At 41.8% G+C, this 19,227-nt stretch overlaps 1 protein-coding gene across 6 annotated transcripts in view; it reads right to left on the reverse strand.

Annotated features, from left to right (window-relative positions):
* Amot (angiomotin) overlaps nucleotides 1-16,301 on the reverse strand; it is a 58,889-nt gene extending 42,588 nt beyond the window's left edge. For 3 of the 6 annotated variants that reach the window (XM_028876904.2, XM_037199442.1, XM_028876908.2), the window contains exons 1-3: nucleotides 15,875-16,301; nucleotides 7,980-8,046; nucleotides 941-1,089 (exon numbers count right to left, since the gene is read on the reverse strand). The gene's annotated coding sequence lies outside the window, so the exon portion shown is untranslated. Of the gene's footprint in view, nucleotides 1-940; nucleotides 1,090-7,979; nucleotides 8,047-14,190; nucleotides 14,232-15,874 lie in introns of all 6 variants that reach the window. The other 3 variants (XM_028876905.2, XM_037199441.1, XM_028876906.2) reach the window with 3 other exon arrangements.
* Between the last annotated feature and the right edge of the window lie 2,926 nt (nucleotides 16,302-19,227).

Below are 19,227 nucleotides of genomic sequence, written 5' to 3' on the forward strand. Positions count from 1 at the left end.
ACTACAAGTAAACAACAATGCTAAACAATGAAATTTTCACTGCATAGATCTGAAGGAACTTGGTGTGAAGGGACATACCACACACAAAGTCACTGTAAGGGTCTACCTATTGAGTGTTGGGTTTCCGAATAAAAATTCTACAGGCTACCTACCAGGTCTCTATCTATGATATTAAGTCACCTCCAAGCTCTCTGCAAATCCCTTTCCTTAGTGCTACAGGACATCCAGACTGTGTACAGCAGATGGACATGCTCAGCCTCTGGCTTTTCTTATTTCTTGATGGTTATCACTCCTTGCCTTCCAACTGTTCTAAGGAATAATCTGACCCAACAGTTTCTCTTCCAAAATCATATTTTATTATTGGTTATTTAGATAAGTAATTATCTTATTGATGGATTTTTGTAATATTAGAAATGAAACTCAGGGTCATAGGCGTGCTAGGTCAGCACTCTACCTCTGAGCTCCGTTACCAGGTCAAGAAGCTCTTTTTCTATCTCCTCCATATTTTGGGGGGAAGTGTAAGCTAACCACCAAAAGGCTAACCAACTTAGCCTTTTCTCTCCACTCCAGTGACATGCTTCGCTTCTTAGATTTGGACTCAAGACTCAAACGTAAAAACCTCTTCTTTTGCCTGAAATTGGACAGATGACTACCAAATTCTTTTCTTCTAGCAAAAAAAAAGGGTGGAAACAAGAATGTTTGTAGTTAAAACAAATATAACTTCCAACCCTCTCCCGCAAGGCAGGAGAATGTGGACATTGAGCTGTCCCAGACCCCATACCTTCAAAGGTATGCCACCCCCTCCCATGCCACACCCGTCCATCCAGCACGCACACAGTCATGCGCTCATGTGGGTCAGCACACAGAAATGCAGGTCCCACGTGCTGAAGCTCAAGCAGAGGCACACACACGCACATATATGCATACCAATGGTTCATACCTATTTCTGCTTTCTTTTAGGCTTAAAGCCTTGATCAGGATAGGGAACTCTTGCTTATGAGCAGCTCCAGAAACCGCAGCAGCAGATTCCCTCTCCCCTAACACTCAGGTTCAGGGTAAGCGCCGGCAAGAGTCCAACCACTGGTCACTCTGAAATGTTCAGGAAGGGTAGGGAGGGAAAAATAAAAATGTCGTTTCTAAGTTGCCACCAAGAGCCGGCAGTTAACCAAACTACTCCTTCCAAGGGAAAGTCTTGTCCCATGTTGCTTGGCTTTTAAATGAGGGGCAGAGTCTATCTCCACTAAGGCAGAAAGCAAACCCCATTGGCCAGCAGGTGTGTACAAGAGGTCATTGCAGTCTCCAAGAGACAGAAAGGCTAAGATGTGACCCTGGAAAGGGCTGCTGTGTTCAAGTTCTCACAGCCTTGGAAAGCCATGCCTATTGGAACCCTAGGTGGTGGTAAATAACCACAACCATTGTTACCTTGGGGACCAACATTCAGTTGGTGTCAGTAGCAGGATAGCTTCATGAATTTAAATGACTTACAACCAAAAGGGAAGGCAGAAATCGTAAGTTAGATCTAAGGTCAAAAAAAGACCACTAAATATCAAACTCCTGATTCTACTGCCTCAGTCTCGGATGGGCAGAAGAAAAACAAAACTTCAGCCAAGTCATTTAATATTTATTGAATATTGACCATTCCAGACATTTGCCAGCCTCGTGCTAGACACAATGAGTCATACAGAGATACACAAAACATAGGTCCTGCTCTCGTGGAGCTTACAGTCTGATCAACAGCCCATCACCCTTGCAAGAATAGGAAAGCTGAACATCCTACACAGTTCAAAACAGCAACCCTTCTCCACGCAGCAGAATATGCCTCAGTTTGCTTTCCCAGCACTTCCTCTGACCCTGTATCTCAGCATGGATTCTATTCCATTTCAATTGGAGATGAGATACAAATATCCCACAGATAGGGATTTGAGATCATCTTCATTCACAATTTCTGCTTTGAATACCTCTAAAAATCCCTCCAAGTCCAACCAATGCTATTGTAAAATGTAAGAGTTTGTGTTTAGGTAAGGTTGCACATGGACCACATCCTGGCTTAGCCATAACTCATTCATATCACTTTAAAGGAAAAAAAACCTTTAATCCACACCAGAGGCTCCGTGAGAAGCACGGCAATGCAGAAGAAACACATGAGCATCGTTGTATTTTGGGAGCTTTTCCAAAATTTTCAAGTTTAAAAAAATCCACAAAACCACACAGTGATTAATTTAACATTATTTCCTTGCAAGGTTGCCAAAAATAAACTGAGCAGATATAGAGTGAACAAACCCGGAAATTTGTCTTTCCATCTTGTTTTGGTCCAAAGTATAATCATGATCAAAAGCAAAACTGCCTCCAATCTGCAAGGTAATTATTTTAGGGTGTCTCCCCTCATTTCAAAGCAGAGAAACAAGTTTTAATTGGAATCAAAGTTAGACTGTGAATAGAACTATGGTAAATAACTACCATGCTTCTATTGTCCTATTCTGAAGAAAACAATTGTCTGTTTTTCAACTGAAACACTAGAAAAGGGCCCTAGGCATTCAAATAGAAGCCCCTGGAGAGAATGTGCCACAGGCTTCTCTAGAACTACTTAAACTCTTCATGCTGACTGAGACTGGCTTTCTTTTGACACCCTGATCTTCACTGGAGAAAATCTTACTTAGCCAAAATCTCTTTTCCCCTCAATTTTGTTCAAGTTTTGCCACATCTTTTTCAAAACCCAAATCACTTTAAAATACCAACTGGACACTGTGTTCACACACTTCCATACCATATCTTTTGGGTTTCCATTTAACAGGAAAGCAAATCAGCTCAGGAAAAAAACCAACCAACCAACCAACAAAAAACTATACAGAGTTCTCCCCAGCTTATGGCTCTTTTTTATAGACCTCCTGTCCACTGGCATGCTAAGGAAAAACACGACACTATTATTAAAGAGAATATCCTTTGCCTCATGCACAAGAACTGAAATAGGATTAACTCTGCAACCTTTCATTTGCCCACACTTTTAATCATGCCACTGCCAGGGATCTGACATCATCTTCAATCAATAAAATAACCCTGTTGCTCTTGGACACACAGAGAACCTTTGACATTAGCAGACCAGAGAAGAAAGGAAAGACCTAGCTCTGTCTTTACAAATGCAGTATTAATCTATCTATCCACCTCTTCTGTAACAAGGCAGCAAGGTGAAGCTAAATTCTTGCTCCATTTGCAGCCATTAACCTCTCCCCATATACCTGAAAGTTGAGCCAAACACATTAGTGAGAGCTCAGATGTTTTCCAAGCCAAGACCCAGCAAAATCAACATGACGAGGTAGCCAGAACAAACCATATTTTTGCCCTTCAAATAAGTTTTGCAATAAGTCTGTGAGGTCTTCTTTCTTACCCTTCTACTTCCTCCTTTCCATTCTGCCCTTTACTACACAAACAAGGATGGAAAACCTAGTCTAGAAAACCGGTTTCTCTGTTAAATTCGGATGAATCTACTTCATACTTTATTTCCAGATAAGTAGAAAGCATCCAGGTCAAAATTTCTGTGACTATGTCTTTGTAACTAAAATCAATCTCTCTCTCTCTCTCTCTCTCTCTCTCTCTCTCTCTCTCTCTCTCTCTCTCTCTCTCACACACACACACACACACACACACACACACACACACACACCCCTTCATTAAAAGCAAGAAGAAAAAAAAAAAAATATGCCGGGCAGTGGTGGCACATGCCTTTAATCCCAGCACTCGGGAGGCAGAGGCAGGCGGATCTCTGTGAGTTCGAGGCCAGCCTGGGCTACCAAGTGAGTTCCAGGAAAGGCGCAAAGCTACACAAGAGAAGCCCTGTCTCGAAAAACCAAAAAAAAAAAAAAAAAAAGCAAGAAGCCTGGACTAGAGAGATGGCTCAGTGGTTAATAGCACTGAATGCTCTTCCAAAGGACCAGGGTTCAATTTCCAGCACCCACAGGGCAGCTCACAACTGTAACTCCAGTTCCATGGTATTATACAACATCTCCTGGCCATCACAGGCACTGCATGCACATAATGCACAAATACATACAGGCCAAACACCCCTTCAAATAAATAAATCTAACAACAACTAAGCCAGGAAGCCCCAGTAGATTCACATGTAATCTCAAGTTGGGCCACTTAATGGCCTGATCGCTCATAGACACTACCTTTCCCAAGAAGCCTTGCAACACAAAGCACACATTCAGTTCTTTGCATAAGATATCACTGAGTTTCACGGGTAATGGGAAGCTGTAAAAGCACCACAGCCAAGGGCTCTCGAGTCTCACTTCTCAAGTTCAAATCCCAAATCAAGGTCTTCATGAATTGATCTCATCCATATTTTCTTTACCTCCATGTGTCTCTGTGACATCACTGACAAATTAGGATCAATGGTGTCCACACAACCTAAGATTATTATTAAGATTAAGAGAAGTGGAGGTATTCCATGTAAAGTATTAAGCATGAATCATTACACACAGTAAAGACTCAAAAAAAGTTAACTATTATGTCGATTTAGTGGTTTTTTTCTAGAATGCTTTAAAAAATTGATGAAAGTTGTTTGATTTAAAGTCCCTATTTGCATCTCAGTTATTGGTGCAGGCTTTCTTAAGCCATCAATGGCCAGAATTTGGAAGACTCTTGGGAGATCACTTAATGGCCCACAGTCCTGTAACTTACATACCAGATAGGCACTTGCTCTTGCTTAGGAAATTTGTAAGTGAAGAATGGGCATTGATTCTTTTCTATGCCATTCATTGCCTATATCATGTTGGAAAATTACTGTAAGGCCTTGAAATTTTCAGCTCTTACTGAGGATCATGTGAGAAATCTGTTTCTAAAACATTAATTCATTAAAAAAAAACTTACTACATTTTAATTTGTTTATTTTTTATTTACCAATCTATTTATTTATTTAGTCTGTGTGTGCGCACGCACGTGTGTGCACATGCATGTATACACCACCAGTGTGTGGGCATGTACACCATATTGTGCATGTGAAGATCAGACTTCAACTTCCTGGAGTTATTGTCTTCTTCTACCATGCAGATCCCGGAGAAGGAACTCAAGTCTTCTCAGAGGCAGGTGCCTTAACCCTCTGAGTAATCATGGCCAGACCAGAATTGGCCATTTTTTTATCCTACTTACAATTTCATTTATCTTGCTTTGAAGCAACTGACCCAAACATATTAATGGGCAACAAAGTTATGACATAGACAGTGGAGGGCCAGTGAAACCCAGGAGGGTGAATCCTGTCCCTAACACTCTTTATCCTCTAATACACATTCATTTATAAAGAGGGATGTTAGATCATGTTACCCCATCTTGCCACTTAATACCTCAGGAAACTATAAGGGATCCGTAAAATCAGGATGAACATAAAAGGGAGATTTAAGAATCTACCTACCCGCTGCCTTAACAATCTCCTCCCCACTATGGTATTGTTATTTACACATTATTTTTATAAACAACATAAACAGCATGCAAATATTTGTAATAATGAAGATAAATCACTTATAAATCCAGCACTTCAGCATTGTTAATATTTGTGAACGTTCTATTTAGACCTTTGCAAGCAATGAAAAACACTTGCTTTTGATTTTGGAGACAGGGTCTCACTGTGTAGCCCAGACCAACCTGGAACTCACTATGTAGTCCATGCTGGCCTTAAACTTGTGGCAATCATTCTACTCAGTTTACGCAGTGCTGGGATTACAGGTATGAACCACCACAACCAACACAAAGAAATATTAATATACCCATAATATATAATAATACAAGCCTTTTACTCATGTTTTGGCATAGACATCATAACAAATATTGTAATGGTCATGTAAGAGTCCATTAAATGAGTGTATCAAGATGCACTTACCCATTTTCCAATTAGGATAGTCAAATGGTTTCCAATTTTGTGCTAGTCTAAATAATGTTACAAAAACATCTTTGTGATTTAACCCTTTGCCATATTTTCAAAAAATATATTTTCTTAATGCTATTAAAAAATCTTTTTTTTTTTTTTTTTTTTTGGTTTTTCGAGACAGGGTTTCTCTGTGTAGCTTTGCGCCTTTCCTGGAGCTCACTTGGTAGCCCAGGCTGGCCTCGAACTCACAGAGATCCACCTGGCTCTGCCTCCCGAGTGCTAGGATTAAAGGCGTGCGCCACCACCGCCCGGCTATTAAAAAATCTTAATCCTAATAAATATTGTTTCTTAATGATACAATAAATATTGTTTGTTAATGATACAATCCCATAAGTGAAATTAATGAGTCAAGGAGCACAAATGTTTGTGACAATCCATTAAAAATAAATAAACAGAGAAAAAGTAGCAGAACACCAAAGCCTGAAATCTTTCTTTCACTTAATAGAATGTTCTTCTGCCCCCGTTTCTCCACCAGGTCAGAGCAGGGCTCTGGGGACACTGAGAAACTAAAGCCAAGAGAAGCAGTGGAGGACCTCAGTGGCTTTTGAAATGGCAGAGAGTGGAATGTGGGCTCCCCGAGGAATCTAGCTTGCATGCACTTGCCCCAAATTGCCACTTGGCCAAGAAGCTAATTAGTAAGAACATCAGATGGGTGAGAACAGGTTCATGGCCTGTAATGGCTTATATCATCTTTCATTTTTGCCCTTGGAATAGTCTGACAGTCAGCTTGAAGACATTCAGTTCTAGTGACCCAGCCTGTTACTTTCTGAGAACAGAATTTTTTAGTTTTGAGATCCCAATCTTCAAGGTATCCTAATGGGTGTGTTGCTATATAAAACTAAATGTATGAGCAAGGAGTCTCTGTGCATGCCTCTATTTGCAGCTTCAATGAAAGTAGCACCTTAAAAGGTGACCTGATTTAATATAATATGAATAAATGCCACCTGTTTAAATGGGCAATATGTTATAAACACAAGATTATGCGCATATTTGACCATTAAAAAACCACCTAGGTTTTAGGTAGGGAAGGAAGGCAGCAGACCAGATGTCCCTGGCTTCACATGATGGGCGTTTCTTTTTTTTTTTTCATTTCTTTTCCAGAACTCTCAGATAAGTGTAGTTCAGCCACTCCTTCAAAGATTTTCACTAATCCTTCTCCATTTCGTGCCTGCCCTGAATTCTGCTCAGTATAGAAAAATGAATTCTTTTCTCTTTATGTTCCCATGGTCCTTTGTATACAGCTCAATTTTAGCACTAATCACAGTGCATTATTCACCAACATTTAGTGAGCATTTACTATGGCTAAAAGTGTTTAGCTTTCACTAATACCAAGAAGACACAGTAGTAGGAAAAAACGACAAATAATCTGAGCTGGGGAAACAAGAGGTCTCAGGAAAGGTGAGTCTAATCTAATAGTTTTATAGAACACATAACTATGAACTATTATCTCTGACAATGCACAAAGAAAAAAATCTCTGAGCTGAGGTAGAAGGTACTGAATTTGGGGACAACATGATTTCAAAGACATACTGAAATATATCTTTGGAAGTCATTGGTATATATTTCAGTGCTAAAGTCATAAGAGAGAGCTGGACCACAGAATAAGAACAGAATTCACCAAGGCCAAAAGAATTATGGACCCTTGAAGAAAATAGTCATTCGAGGATCATGTATGTGGGAAGTGTGAAACCAATTCCTCTGTTTACTCTCAGGTCACCTCCTCTGTATAAATTCAATCAAGCAGACCTTGCTTCAGGGATGTAAGTCCTCAGTAGTAATTCAGAGACATAAAAGAAGGTAGTTCTAGTCATTTGTGCTTCTCAGTGTCCAGGAAGAAGTCACAGCAAGTTGGGCCAGAAATGGACATGCAAGTTGCTGGAATATGAGATCTTGGAGGACATGGGATGAGTGTATGCTATTTCTATCCCAGTACCTAAACCAGTAACTCGTGTATTCAGTGTGCTCAATAAGTGCATAAAGAGTGAGCAGTAACTTTCCAAAGATTTTGATAGCAGCTACAACAGAAGAAAAGGTATAAAAGACAGAATACTAACATTATTATTACCTTTAGTTTCTCAGCCTTCTTTCTAAAGAGTCACTGGTTCTTTCACCTCTGTTAGTCTTCTCAGCAGCTGTGGGTGGAAGTAAAGACAAATGTGATTAACTCCACTTTACAACTGGAGAAACCCAAGTCCCAAGCAGAGAGCTAATGTTAACTAACTGCATCAAGGTTTCACTGTTGCTCACCAGTAGGGTCAGGATCAGAAACCAAATCTTGTGAGTTCCTGCCCTATGTTCAGGTAAAAGAAAAAGGTCTCGTCTGGTTTGGAACAAGACAGTTTACAACAGAAATTCTTTAATTACCTTTTAATTTTAACTTAAAATAAGAGAAACTCATTCAAAAACCCCAATCCCCTCAGCGGTCGAAGTAAGTTTGTTTCATCTACCATAAAGTATTAAGATGTTTCCCCAAGTGAACAGGACGACTGACTCCATCTAACTTTCGTGGGTGTTGCGCTGTCCCCCATTTTGCTGGACAACTTCGGAAAGAAGCCCCATTAGCCTTCAGTCAGGTTTCTGTGTCTGAGTGGGGCTCAGGTGCTGACTGCAGGTGTGGCATCCAGCAGGTGCATGGATAAGAGCCAGTGTTTTAGATCTTCACGCCAAAGAACCTGAGGCGCTTTCCTCAGACAGAGGCAGCCCCTCCTCCTGCTGCTGATCTGCAAGAACCGCAAACCTAGTTCGACTGTGTTGCCTTGGAGAACTGAAGCTAGACCCCGCCTTCTCAAAGAAGGACTAGAGTCCTTACGATCGGTTATGCCACGCATCATATAGCCTAAGCAACGGCCGCACTAACAGAAACTAATGCAGGCATGGCCCGTGGGGAAAGCATGAGGGACTGTGTATAGAGAATGACCATCTCCTACAAGCTATGGAGGGAAGGGAGGCTCAAAGTAGACCTTATATTTGATCCCTCCATTAGAATGTCTATACTTCTGCACATGGCCCTGAAATCTCAGAAGCCAATATTTACTTCCCTAATATAGAAACTATTAGGAAGCTTGTGCTTACGGTTAGCCCCACTCCAACCCTTCCCCTTCATGCTACCAAGGAAGAAGTGCTTAACCTGGTCACAGAAACAATCGGGTCAGAAAATTTACCACACTGCCCTACAAAATCCTAATTGGCAGCCTCCGGCAAAAAGAATGCTCTAGAGGGTAAAGCCGGTCATCAATATTTTTTTAGCTCCAAAAACTGTTTGCTTTAGAAAACAATCTCTCTCTCTCTCTCTCTCTCTCTCTCTCTCTCTCTCTCTCTCTCTCTCTCTCTCTCTCTCTCTCTCTCTCCCCATCTCCTCCCCCTGACATGTGCATGGACTCAAGCAAACACGCAAACACATACACACACACACAGGGATAAACAGAAGAAGAAAGAAGAAAATCATAGAAGAAAAGAAGACAGACTATTACCTTAATAAATGGTGTGTTATGATCCATTGTGTTTCCCCAATTCACAAAGAGAACTCCCATTAGTAAGTTGTGGTTCACAACTCATGAGCCACAAGGTAAAAGCAGATACTAAATTAAAATGGGATCACTGTATAAACGAGTAAAACACAGATCTGAACAGAGAGCCCAAAGGTAACAGAGGGAATTTGATTTCTTCAAAACTGGCAGTCTAACTGATTTTCCTCATCTGCAATTATTTTTTTATCTTAATTCGCTATCACATGAGAGAGGATGTCACTAATTCAGTGCAAATCAGCACATCTTGAAAACAACTAAAATGAGTAAAGGATGAGCTAATTAGCTTCCTAACAGGGAAGGTTTTAATTGAACTTTTCTCTAACAACCTTCATCAAAGTTTCCAGGACAACTTCATAAAAGATGTCAAACCTGGCCCATATTTGTATCACCTTAAAATAATTCTCAATACACAGCAACACAGAAAGCTGATTTCTCTTCAATGCTGTTAACACTCAGGCCACTACATTTTCTGATGTCAGCAATCCCCTTCCCACAAATATTCCAAGTATGCACCACCGTCATTCTCCTCTCAATTATGTGGTTTCTCTGCTCCTTTACTGATTGAGTCCAGGCCTCTCGGATAATGAGAAGCATGTGCTGGGGAAAAAATGCTCTTAAAAATACATACATCAGTTTCATCTGCATCATAAAGTGGGGAGCCAATCACTTGTCCATATCAAAAGTATCAAAATGTAAAGTTTACTATGGGATATTATAAGAAGGGAAAAGATCAGCATCAGTGTGTAAAGGTGACTAGTTATTGTAGTCTAAAACAACACCAATAAATATAAGGGAAATACCCCCCAAAATCCACCCTTTCTAGCTTGGCCACATTTATATTTAATGTTATCTTAATGTTGCCTTTGGGGGTATTTAAGTTCTGACATACACATGGAAATGAGCCACGGATTGTAGAGCAAGCATAAATATTCCACCATTAATAAAAACCAGCTGTGCACAAAACACTACAATAGCTGGGTTTCAGTTACTGGCTATCACCAATATTTGTCACAGGCAAATATTACTCAAAACTTTCTCCCTTAAACAGACACATCAAAATTTGCTTTACTCAAACAGTTTGAAGGTGCTTTCAAGAATTCACTGATCACTAGGGTGCGTTCCAACTAATGTCTCTTTCTTAAACTATTTTCCTCATCCTGATAGTTACTACTGTCCTTCTATTTTACCTCAACCTATCACAGAGTATGAAAATGTTTACTTTTCTTAAACACTGAGAGGGTCAATAACACAAATGTAGGGTCAATCTTAATTATACTCAGTAAGGCTATAGGGCACCAAAGGGCACTCACTGTATGCTCTAAGAGAGCAAAAGCTCATTAAACATGAACACCTGCTCAGGACCCTATACTAAGCCTGCTCTGCCATCATTCAAACACCTTTCATCCAATGACCTCAAAGCATGTGCCCAATATGAAGCATGCCTAAACACCTCTGTGAAGTATTAATATCCTCTCTTCCCAGAAGGGTAACTGAAGCTTAGAGCAGCTAATTCAGCTCCCCTTGGTCACATGGCAAGTCAGAGAGGGGCTGGGCAGAGAATCCCAAATCCTGGCATCAAGTCACACTGACTAATGCCATTTCAGGCAGCCAGAGAAAGAGTGAAAGTGACTTCACAAATGTCAAGAGGTGGGGACAGAGAGAGGGACTGATTTGCATTAGGAACTATTACCAAGTAAATCCACCTGCATTTCTTCCCCCAGAAGCACAAAGTATGAAACATGCGCCTGTACTTCACTTGGATTTCAGTATTTACATTTATATATTGGCTGAAGAAATTTCATTCAATTTGTGAAGAGCCACTAGTTTACCAGGAATGAGTGTATCAAAAATCAGATATCACACACAGACTATATCTTATTTATTAAAAGATAATTAAAGGTCCATGAAACTTAAGTTTCTCTATGTACTAAAGGTCTCAAATAAATAACCCTTTGTGTGTGGACCACTCAACTGTACCTATATGTGGTGCGCTTAGTTGCCTACAAACTTTTGTTTTCTCGATTTTTCCCCAGTCTGACAACATTATTTTTGAAGCTATCAAACAAGCATCATATCTGGGCCTTCCTGCTTCCCTTTTCTCATTCTGGATCCTTCACAGTCCACCCACATTGATATTATCTTGAGATATCATGATGCATCAATTTAAAACTAATTTCCAGTGCTTTAGACAAGTAGACACTGGGTTCTGGTTTGGTTTTTCTTTAAGTGGAAGAGTATAAGTGGAGGGCAGAAGAACAGCATTAATGGGCTTGCTACATACACAAATGAACTATTTCTATGTCCCAGAAAGTGTTTAGAGCTCACTTAAACCTATTTGTCCATCCGGGAATTCTGGGAACAAAATCAAAATGTATGAGATTCTTCACCTGTGCTCCCTTTGCTTCTTTTGTTTGTTTGTTTGCTTTTGTTGTTGTTGTTGTTTTTCAAGGCAGGGTTTCTCCGTGTAGTTTTGGTGCCTGTCCTGGATCTTGCTCTGTAGACCAGGCTGGCCTTGAACCCACAGAGATCCGCCTGGCTCTGCCTCCCGAGTGCTGGGATTAAAGGCGTGCGCCACCACCACCCGGCCTTAGAAAATGTTTATGGCTCCTTTTGCTTCTTACTCCATTACTCTGTACCAGCTTACAAAGCTTTGTCTGTGACACACTCTTACCTAAAGGCAACATTACATACTCCTATGATCCAAACTAGGGAAAATTCACATTAGCAGAGGGACCAGGGAAAAACTTACTGGGATTCTTGAAGTTTTGTCCAGAGTCTTGGGTTTATTATTTGATACCGCTAAAATACAAAGCCCGTTTCTATAGATACATTATTACAGACTCATCCCCACCCCACCCCCTCACCCACCCACACAGAATGAGTACAGGATTGTAGTGAAGCCTCAAAAGACAATCATGAACTTTTGAGAAATGACAGTCAAAATCACCCTGTCCAATCCCCACAATGTACAGTGGAGGAGACCCTGCTGAAGCCCAGGTTCCTCTCCCCAAACGACTCACCTGGAAAGCCTATCATAGACTCATATTTAAAATGGTACCAGTGGCTGTTATTTGCAAAAACAACAAACAAACACACAAAAAACAACATTCTAGGTCCTTGGGCTAGTCAAATATAATAACTGGAAAGAAAATATTTTACCAAAATGAGGTGGAGAGTCTCATCCTTAGACATCAAAATCTGAAAAGTTCCAGAAAATAATGCTAACTGCTTCCTACAAGCATGTGTGGGCTGAGTCTAATGCGGCCAGCATTATTACAAGCCAGAATGATATAGACAATTAACTCCATACCGTATAACAAAAGGCTTCAAAAGCCCAATAATAGCCTCATTTAGTTCAGGCAATAATCAACACAGCAAATGCTAATGTAGTCCTTTATGCAATAAATATGGTCCTGAAAAAGCCCAGTTATACTGAGGTTGTTTTTTTTTCTTTTAACCTAGCAAGTCATAGTTTAAAGACACTTACTAGGAAAGCTAGTTCTGTTCAAGGGAGCCTGTGTAGATGCTTTTATAAAGCAAATGACTTTCTACTTTCTTTCATTTTCTTTCTTTCTTTCTTTTTTTGTTCAGATTGTGTGTGGTGTATGTGGAAGGGGCAACTTCCTTAGAAAGGGTCAGAAACCCACCATGGAGGAGAGTAATGCGGTATCCCAGCCTGTTTAATACCCCCTTAGTTCCTGCAACTAAATTCTAACCTTTGACTTGGGGGTGGGAACCTAGATTTTTGGACCAAAGTCCACAAAAGGCAACAAGGAATGAAAAGTAATGCTAAAGACAACACATCATAGTAAAACACCAACAAAAATTCCTGGGGACAGGAAATCAATAGATCACAATTCTAAACAAATTGGTTCAGTCCCCAGCTAATTAACTTGTCACGCAGATCTCTAAACTCACTGAATCCATGGGAGAAGGAGGTGATGTAATAGGAGATTTGGAAACATTTACCATCCTAAAAGGCTAGGCCCGACCACACACACCTCTCTCCACCCCTTTCAGTGGGTTTAAGCTGGGCTTAATGGGTGCAAAGGACAATTTCTACCAGACAGTCCTGAAGAATAGACTGTTCTCATGCATTCCAAATGCTCAGTCTCCATGGAGGAGGCTACCTGGCCACAAGCATTTCCCAAGAGGGACTATATCCTCTACTCCTCCTCACTGGTAACACTCCCTCTGTCCCAAACAAAACAAAACTGCAAACCATCCTGAGAACTTGGTGGTGGGGTGTGATTTTTCTGGGATAAAGGAAAAGAAATGTTAAGAGGGGAGCAGGAGGGTGTGAGAAACTCCTCTTGTCTCCAAATGGAAAATAAGCCTAAAAAACTGGATCAAAAGAAGAAGGGAGTTGGGGGGAAGGGCTGCTTAATTACAAAGACACCCTTTTAAAGAAGGCACAGGCCCTGGGAGAGAGCTCTTCGGAGAGGCCCAGAAGCAGATGTACCCACTTAGAATGCTGGCACTCAGTGGGACCTCAAAGTCAAAGTAGCCATCCAGCTCTCTTCCTATTAGCATTCTGGAGTCTAGTTCATTCTATACAAATAGAGAAGGAAGGAAAGTCGACCTCAGAAAATGCCTTAAGTTAGTCATTAGTCTAATAAACCTTAGTTCATAAATGAAAAAGTACACTTTAAGGTCCAAATCTCAATGTCAAATATGAATTGCTAAAAATCTCTTTTTAAACTATTTTTCATCCAGTATAGAGATTTACGATGCCCATGTAAAACTTACTGTATATACAGGTGGAGTTACACGTTTACTTTGCACCTAGGCTGTGAATTAGAAAGAAGAAAAAAAAAACTTTCAATTTTACAGAGACACAAACTTTTCCAAAGAAAGAAGTAACTAACTTAAAATGAAGTATGATGGAGCGCCAAAAAGTGTCTGTAAATGACACCAGGCAAACCCATACAGAATAGTTGGAACCTGAGTTATCGTCTGTAAATAGATGCGACTACTCTACAACCACCTGGCTATTAAAATGTCCCAGGGCAGTTTTAAACTTTCGTCTGGTCAGGCCAGCCGTTCCCTCCCAGCTGATCTGAAACATGATAGCCTTTAAAATTGTCACCGTGTAACATCCCTTCTCTACCTTCCTAACTTCTCACCCGACCCTCACCCCAGTTAAAATCAACCAAAGAAAATTAGTTTAAAATATATGTAAATGATTTGTTCCCTAAAGAATAAGCAATAGATTGGGGACATCTCAGTAACAAGTCTTTCAACACAACCAGTCTCATAAGCTTGTGAGACTTGCCCAACCTAAGAGAGGTAGGAGATAGGTGACAATTTACCCTATGTCCAAAATGGCATTTCTGACTATTCTTAGCTACTGAATGAGGGTACTGAAAGGTCTGAGGAGGCTTCGCAAAAGCTGACCTGAGAAAGAACGTTTCACGTGGCCAAACCCAAGAAGACTTACATATCCTTAGCCCTTCATCACTAGAGATTATGGTGATTAATTAATTTTCTCTCTAAATGGGAAGAAAAGGATATAGTCATACAAGTTTAAAACTATCTCCTGACATCGACTCTTCATGGAGGCAAGGGACATTAACAGAAAAGGCTTTCTCAAATCTTTCCCGTTCACCTTTCATTAATTTGTATTCAGTCCCCTGCTGAAAATTATTAGCATACTGCTATTTATTAGTGGCGATCATCAGGGACTGCTCACAGTCTATAAAATCTGTCATTTTCCCTACTCCTGTCCTTTCTCTTCATTTTCACCTATCTATGAAGATAATCTTGCTTTTGGTGAACTGAAGTGCCCAAGGCTCGGACCTTAAAACAAACACCTGCGTGATCTTGCAAAACTACTTAATTAAACTCTTCAGATCTTACGAAGCAAATAACGGCTGAATCTGCCTCCGGAACCTCACCACCACCACTACCACAGAAACACACATGCGTGCATAAAGCATGTAGCTGGGTGGTACACTACTTCCACATTTTAAAACTTGAAGAATTCATGGCCCTGGGGTCAGGGAGGGTGAGCTCCCACCCCAAGCCTAAGCACTTAAAAGAAAGCTATCTAACTATCTGAGATAAGGGGCAAACCTGCAAGCAGGACTAAAGACAGACCTCATAGTCCCTAACTTAGTTAAGGTCTTTAGTTCCTTCAGTGACCAATTCAGTAGGGACCTACAAGAACCCAGGGAGGCAATAAAGGAGCATCAGCCGTGGTACCGTCCAGCATCTCCTAGAAGTAGAAGAGGAGTCCATACTTTTAAACTGTTTTAAACTTCTTGCACATCTCAGAAAACTCAAGGCCAACAGCAAAGAAAGTAGAACATACAGGCAATCCCCACAGGCACATATTATTAAAAACCCACTCACAAATAAGGGCATGATCAAGTTCATAACACCACAGACTACTGCCCCAGTTCCCCGCAAAAAGTAACGACGTTTCTCCTACCCCTGAAGGCAATGAAGACAAGGTGACGACTCTCTCTGCTGGCTCAAGTGGGTTCGGTCCCGGGCCAGAGGCCGGGGATGGGTAGGGAGGAAGCCCCAGGTCCCGGCTACTCCCCACCTCGCTGCTCCCTCGGGTCTCTCCTTGGTCGCAGTGGACAGGCAAGCAGGATACCGGGCCGGAGGGTGGAGCAGCGGATAGTGGTAGGCGAGAAAGGCTGGAGGTGGTGGTGAGGGGGGGAAGGCAGTGAGAACTAAGAGAAGAGACGAAAGAGAACGGAGACGGAGGAGTAAGTCAGGGGTCTACCAGCGAACGCAGCCGGAACGCTCCTCGGAAGGAAGGGGCGTGACTGCGATGTAGGCAGCTCCTGAGCAAAGGATGGGAGGTAGAAGAGGGGAGGAACGGGTGCCTTTTCTTCTGGCGGTGAGCAGCTAGGACCGCCCAGAAGGAGGGAGGTGGAAGATGGAATGGGCAGGGCCGAGGGCGGGGCCAGCAGTGCGGGAGGCGGGCGGAAGGCCCGCAGGAGTCGGGCGGGCAAAGGGGAGGAGGTGGCGCCCCAGGAGGAGAGACAGCCTTTGGGCGGGGAACTTTCAAACAATTGATCAGCTACGTTTGGGAGTCCAGGAGAGAGTCGGGATAACTCGCTGGCTCTCGTCCTCCCACGCCCTGGACTCTACTTGGTGGCGGTAGTGCTGATAGTGTTTGCAGGAATTAAAGCGGGAGAAAGGCACGGGGTTTGTGTTTTTGTTTGTTTTTATTTTTTCAAAGACTTTAATAATCTATGGCGACAGCGCAGCAGAGTAGCGTGGGAGAGTCAGCGAAGCTCCCCACCCCATCGCGGGAGGAAGAAAAAATCGTAGAAATGCAGAAAAAGCAGCACGGAGCCAAAGCCAGCTTCACAAAATTGAAGGAGCAGCTCTCCTTCGTAGCCCCCATCCCCGCCCCACACCTCCCTGTTTCCTTTGACCAACTGGCAGCCCGCTCAAGTCAAAGTCCACAAGATCCCCCTCCTTACTTCCGTCACCCCTCCCCCCAGCCTCAACCTTCTTACACCTTCCCCTGCCTCCTGCCCCAAATCTCGACCAGGGTCCTTGCCCCCTCCTAGAGGCCGGCCACTGGGGCATGTGGGGGTGGGCGGGGCCTGGAGGAAGCTCCGCCTCTTGGGCAGGCGGAGAGCGCTTGCCTCAGCAGAGCGGGCCCTGAGTAGGTTCCACCCACCATTCTTTGCATCTATTCGTTGGCCAGTCACGCCTGCTATTGGTCTATGATTGGTCCTTTCAGTCGCCAATCCCATACTTTGATCCCACCCGCCCTCAAAATTAATAAAACTAAACAAGAGACTATTGTCTAGCTCACTGTGCTCCCCTAGCCTCTGAGAATAGATAGACGAGACGGTTGACTTCTCAGTCCTATGAAAGGGTGTTCGCCAACTGTGATATAACTTTTTATTTAAATCACTGTCCAACTCTCCAGGAATAGGCAACTTTTCCCTCTTAATTCATTAAACCAGGAAAGGGAAAGTACATGAAGTGTCAATGTGGTGCACACATTTCCTGGCTGCGGAAAATTCATGTTGCTCGGAGAGTTGAGTACAACAACATCGTGGAACACGGGATGAAGGGTAGGGATCTACAATTTAACATCTGGGTAGAAGAAAACACAAAGAAGTAGTAAAGGAGAAATCTAAATAACAAGGAAGTTGAACCAAAGGAAGAATTCACTCTGGGCTCTTAGCTGTGTGACTTTTAAAGGACTTTAATTTTCTTATCTGTAAGAAAATTCTGTAAGGCATGTACTAGGTTCTTAGTGAAAATAAAATGCAATGTATGTTTAAAAAAAAACTCTATAAATCACTCCACACTTATGCGATTCACATGGTGGAGACTCCAGCTCATGTGTTTAAGCATTTATATCCAGGCTTGGAAGTTCTGTGGTTTTATTTTGAAAAGCCAACTCTTTTCCTATAGTTTTGAGGGTGGATATGAAGTTGGCTCCCTGCAGTTAGAATAATAAATTACCCCTCTTCTAACCAGGGTGGGTAAGATTTCTTTTGTGATCAGTTTTGCAGTTTCACCAGGACCTAAAGCTATTGTGGTGCTTATGCTGAAAAAGGAAATCATGCTGTGTATCACTAAAGTGAACTTGACAAACAGATATGAGGAAAGATTTTTCCATGGAAACCACCATTCTCTATACATCTGTACTTCTTAGAAAACATTTGAGTTGGAAACAAATAAAAGTATAAAGGCTCCCATCCATTCAGAGCTGTTATAATGAAGTCATGCCAATGAAAGTGGGGCATCCAACTGCAGCCTACCCAATGGGAGCCTTGGGAGGTGCCATAGATCAAGGCAACCCAAAGAAGGTATGCTCAAAAGAAACACTGTTTCACGATAAATGTGTCCTAATATCCCTCTGGGTATATGAAAGGTAGCAGGTGGGTGGCTTGCTGCAGAGTGTACAGCCTGTTCTGCTAGGAGCTGCTGATTCAGAGGCTGGCATTGTAGCGAAATGGATTCTGAGTAGGATTCACTCTATGTGTGAAGAGAGGTTACTTGGGTGATTTTTTTTTTCATGGGGAAAGTAATTTTTTTGGCCTGTTTAAAATATAGAAATGTCTAGTTTACGAGGCAGGGTTGTTCTGTATCTAGAAGCATGGACACAGGAGCTAAAGTGATGTGACTATCTGGAGGGATTGCTACTGATCCTAACTATGAAAGGAAACTTGTTAACTCCACAATACAGTTAAAATGGAAAAACTAAAACACGCACATAGAAAGATGAAAGTAAAATGAGAAGGGATGTGACCAGTGGTGAGTTTTGTTTTGTTTTCTCTCTTACAGGTAGGGTCAGCACTCACAGCATACCTTGGATTTGTTTATTCAATGATATATCTTCAATGGCCTTCCAGATCAGGGACACTACCTTCACCTCCACTTTGTTCTGAACTCAACCAAAACCTTTTCACTCATTTTTTTTTTTTTTTTACTAAGAGGGCCCTTTCCAATCTTGTGTCTCCACAGAATAATAAATTGCAGTAGCAAAAGCCTGTGGATTCAGTGTGATATGCTAGCTCCTACGCTTGAATTTGCCTTCTAAAACATATCCAAAATGCCTTCCCCACAGCTATTGGAGCCTCTAAGTGTAAACCTTGGATCCTGACTCACCAACAAATTGAAATTTTGCTGGGTGAATCAGGAGATGTGTGAGTCATTTATGACTTAGCCTGGGGGCAAACAATAGGTTTTTAGGTAAGTCTGTTTTTCTCTCCTGGAGTCTTCCAAGTATCTTAAGGTCTTAGGCGATCCTCCTCTCCCACCATGCAAGACTTCCTCAGTGTTTTTACCCTGCAAACC

This window comes from Peromyscus leucopus, chromosome X (genome assembly GCF_004664715.2).
Source record: "Peromyscus leucopus breed LL Stock chromosome X, UCI_PerLeu_2.1, whole genome shotgun sequence".
NCBI classification, from domain to species: domain Eukaryota; kingdom Metazoa; phylum Chordata; class Mammalia; order Rodentia; family Cricetidae; genus Peromyscus; species Peromyscus leucopus.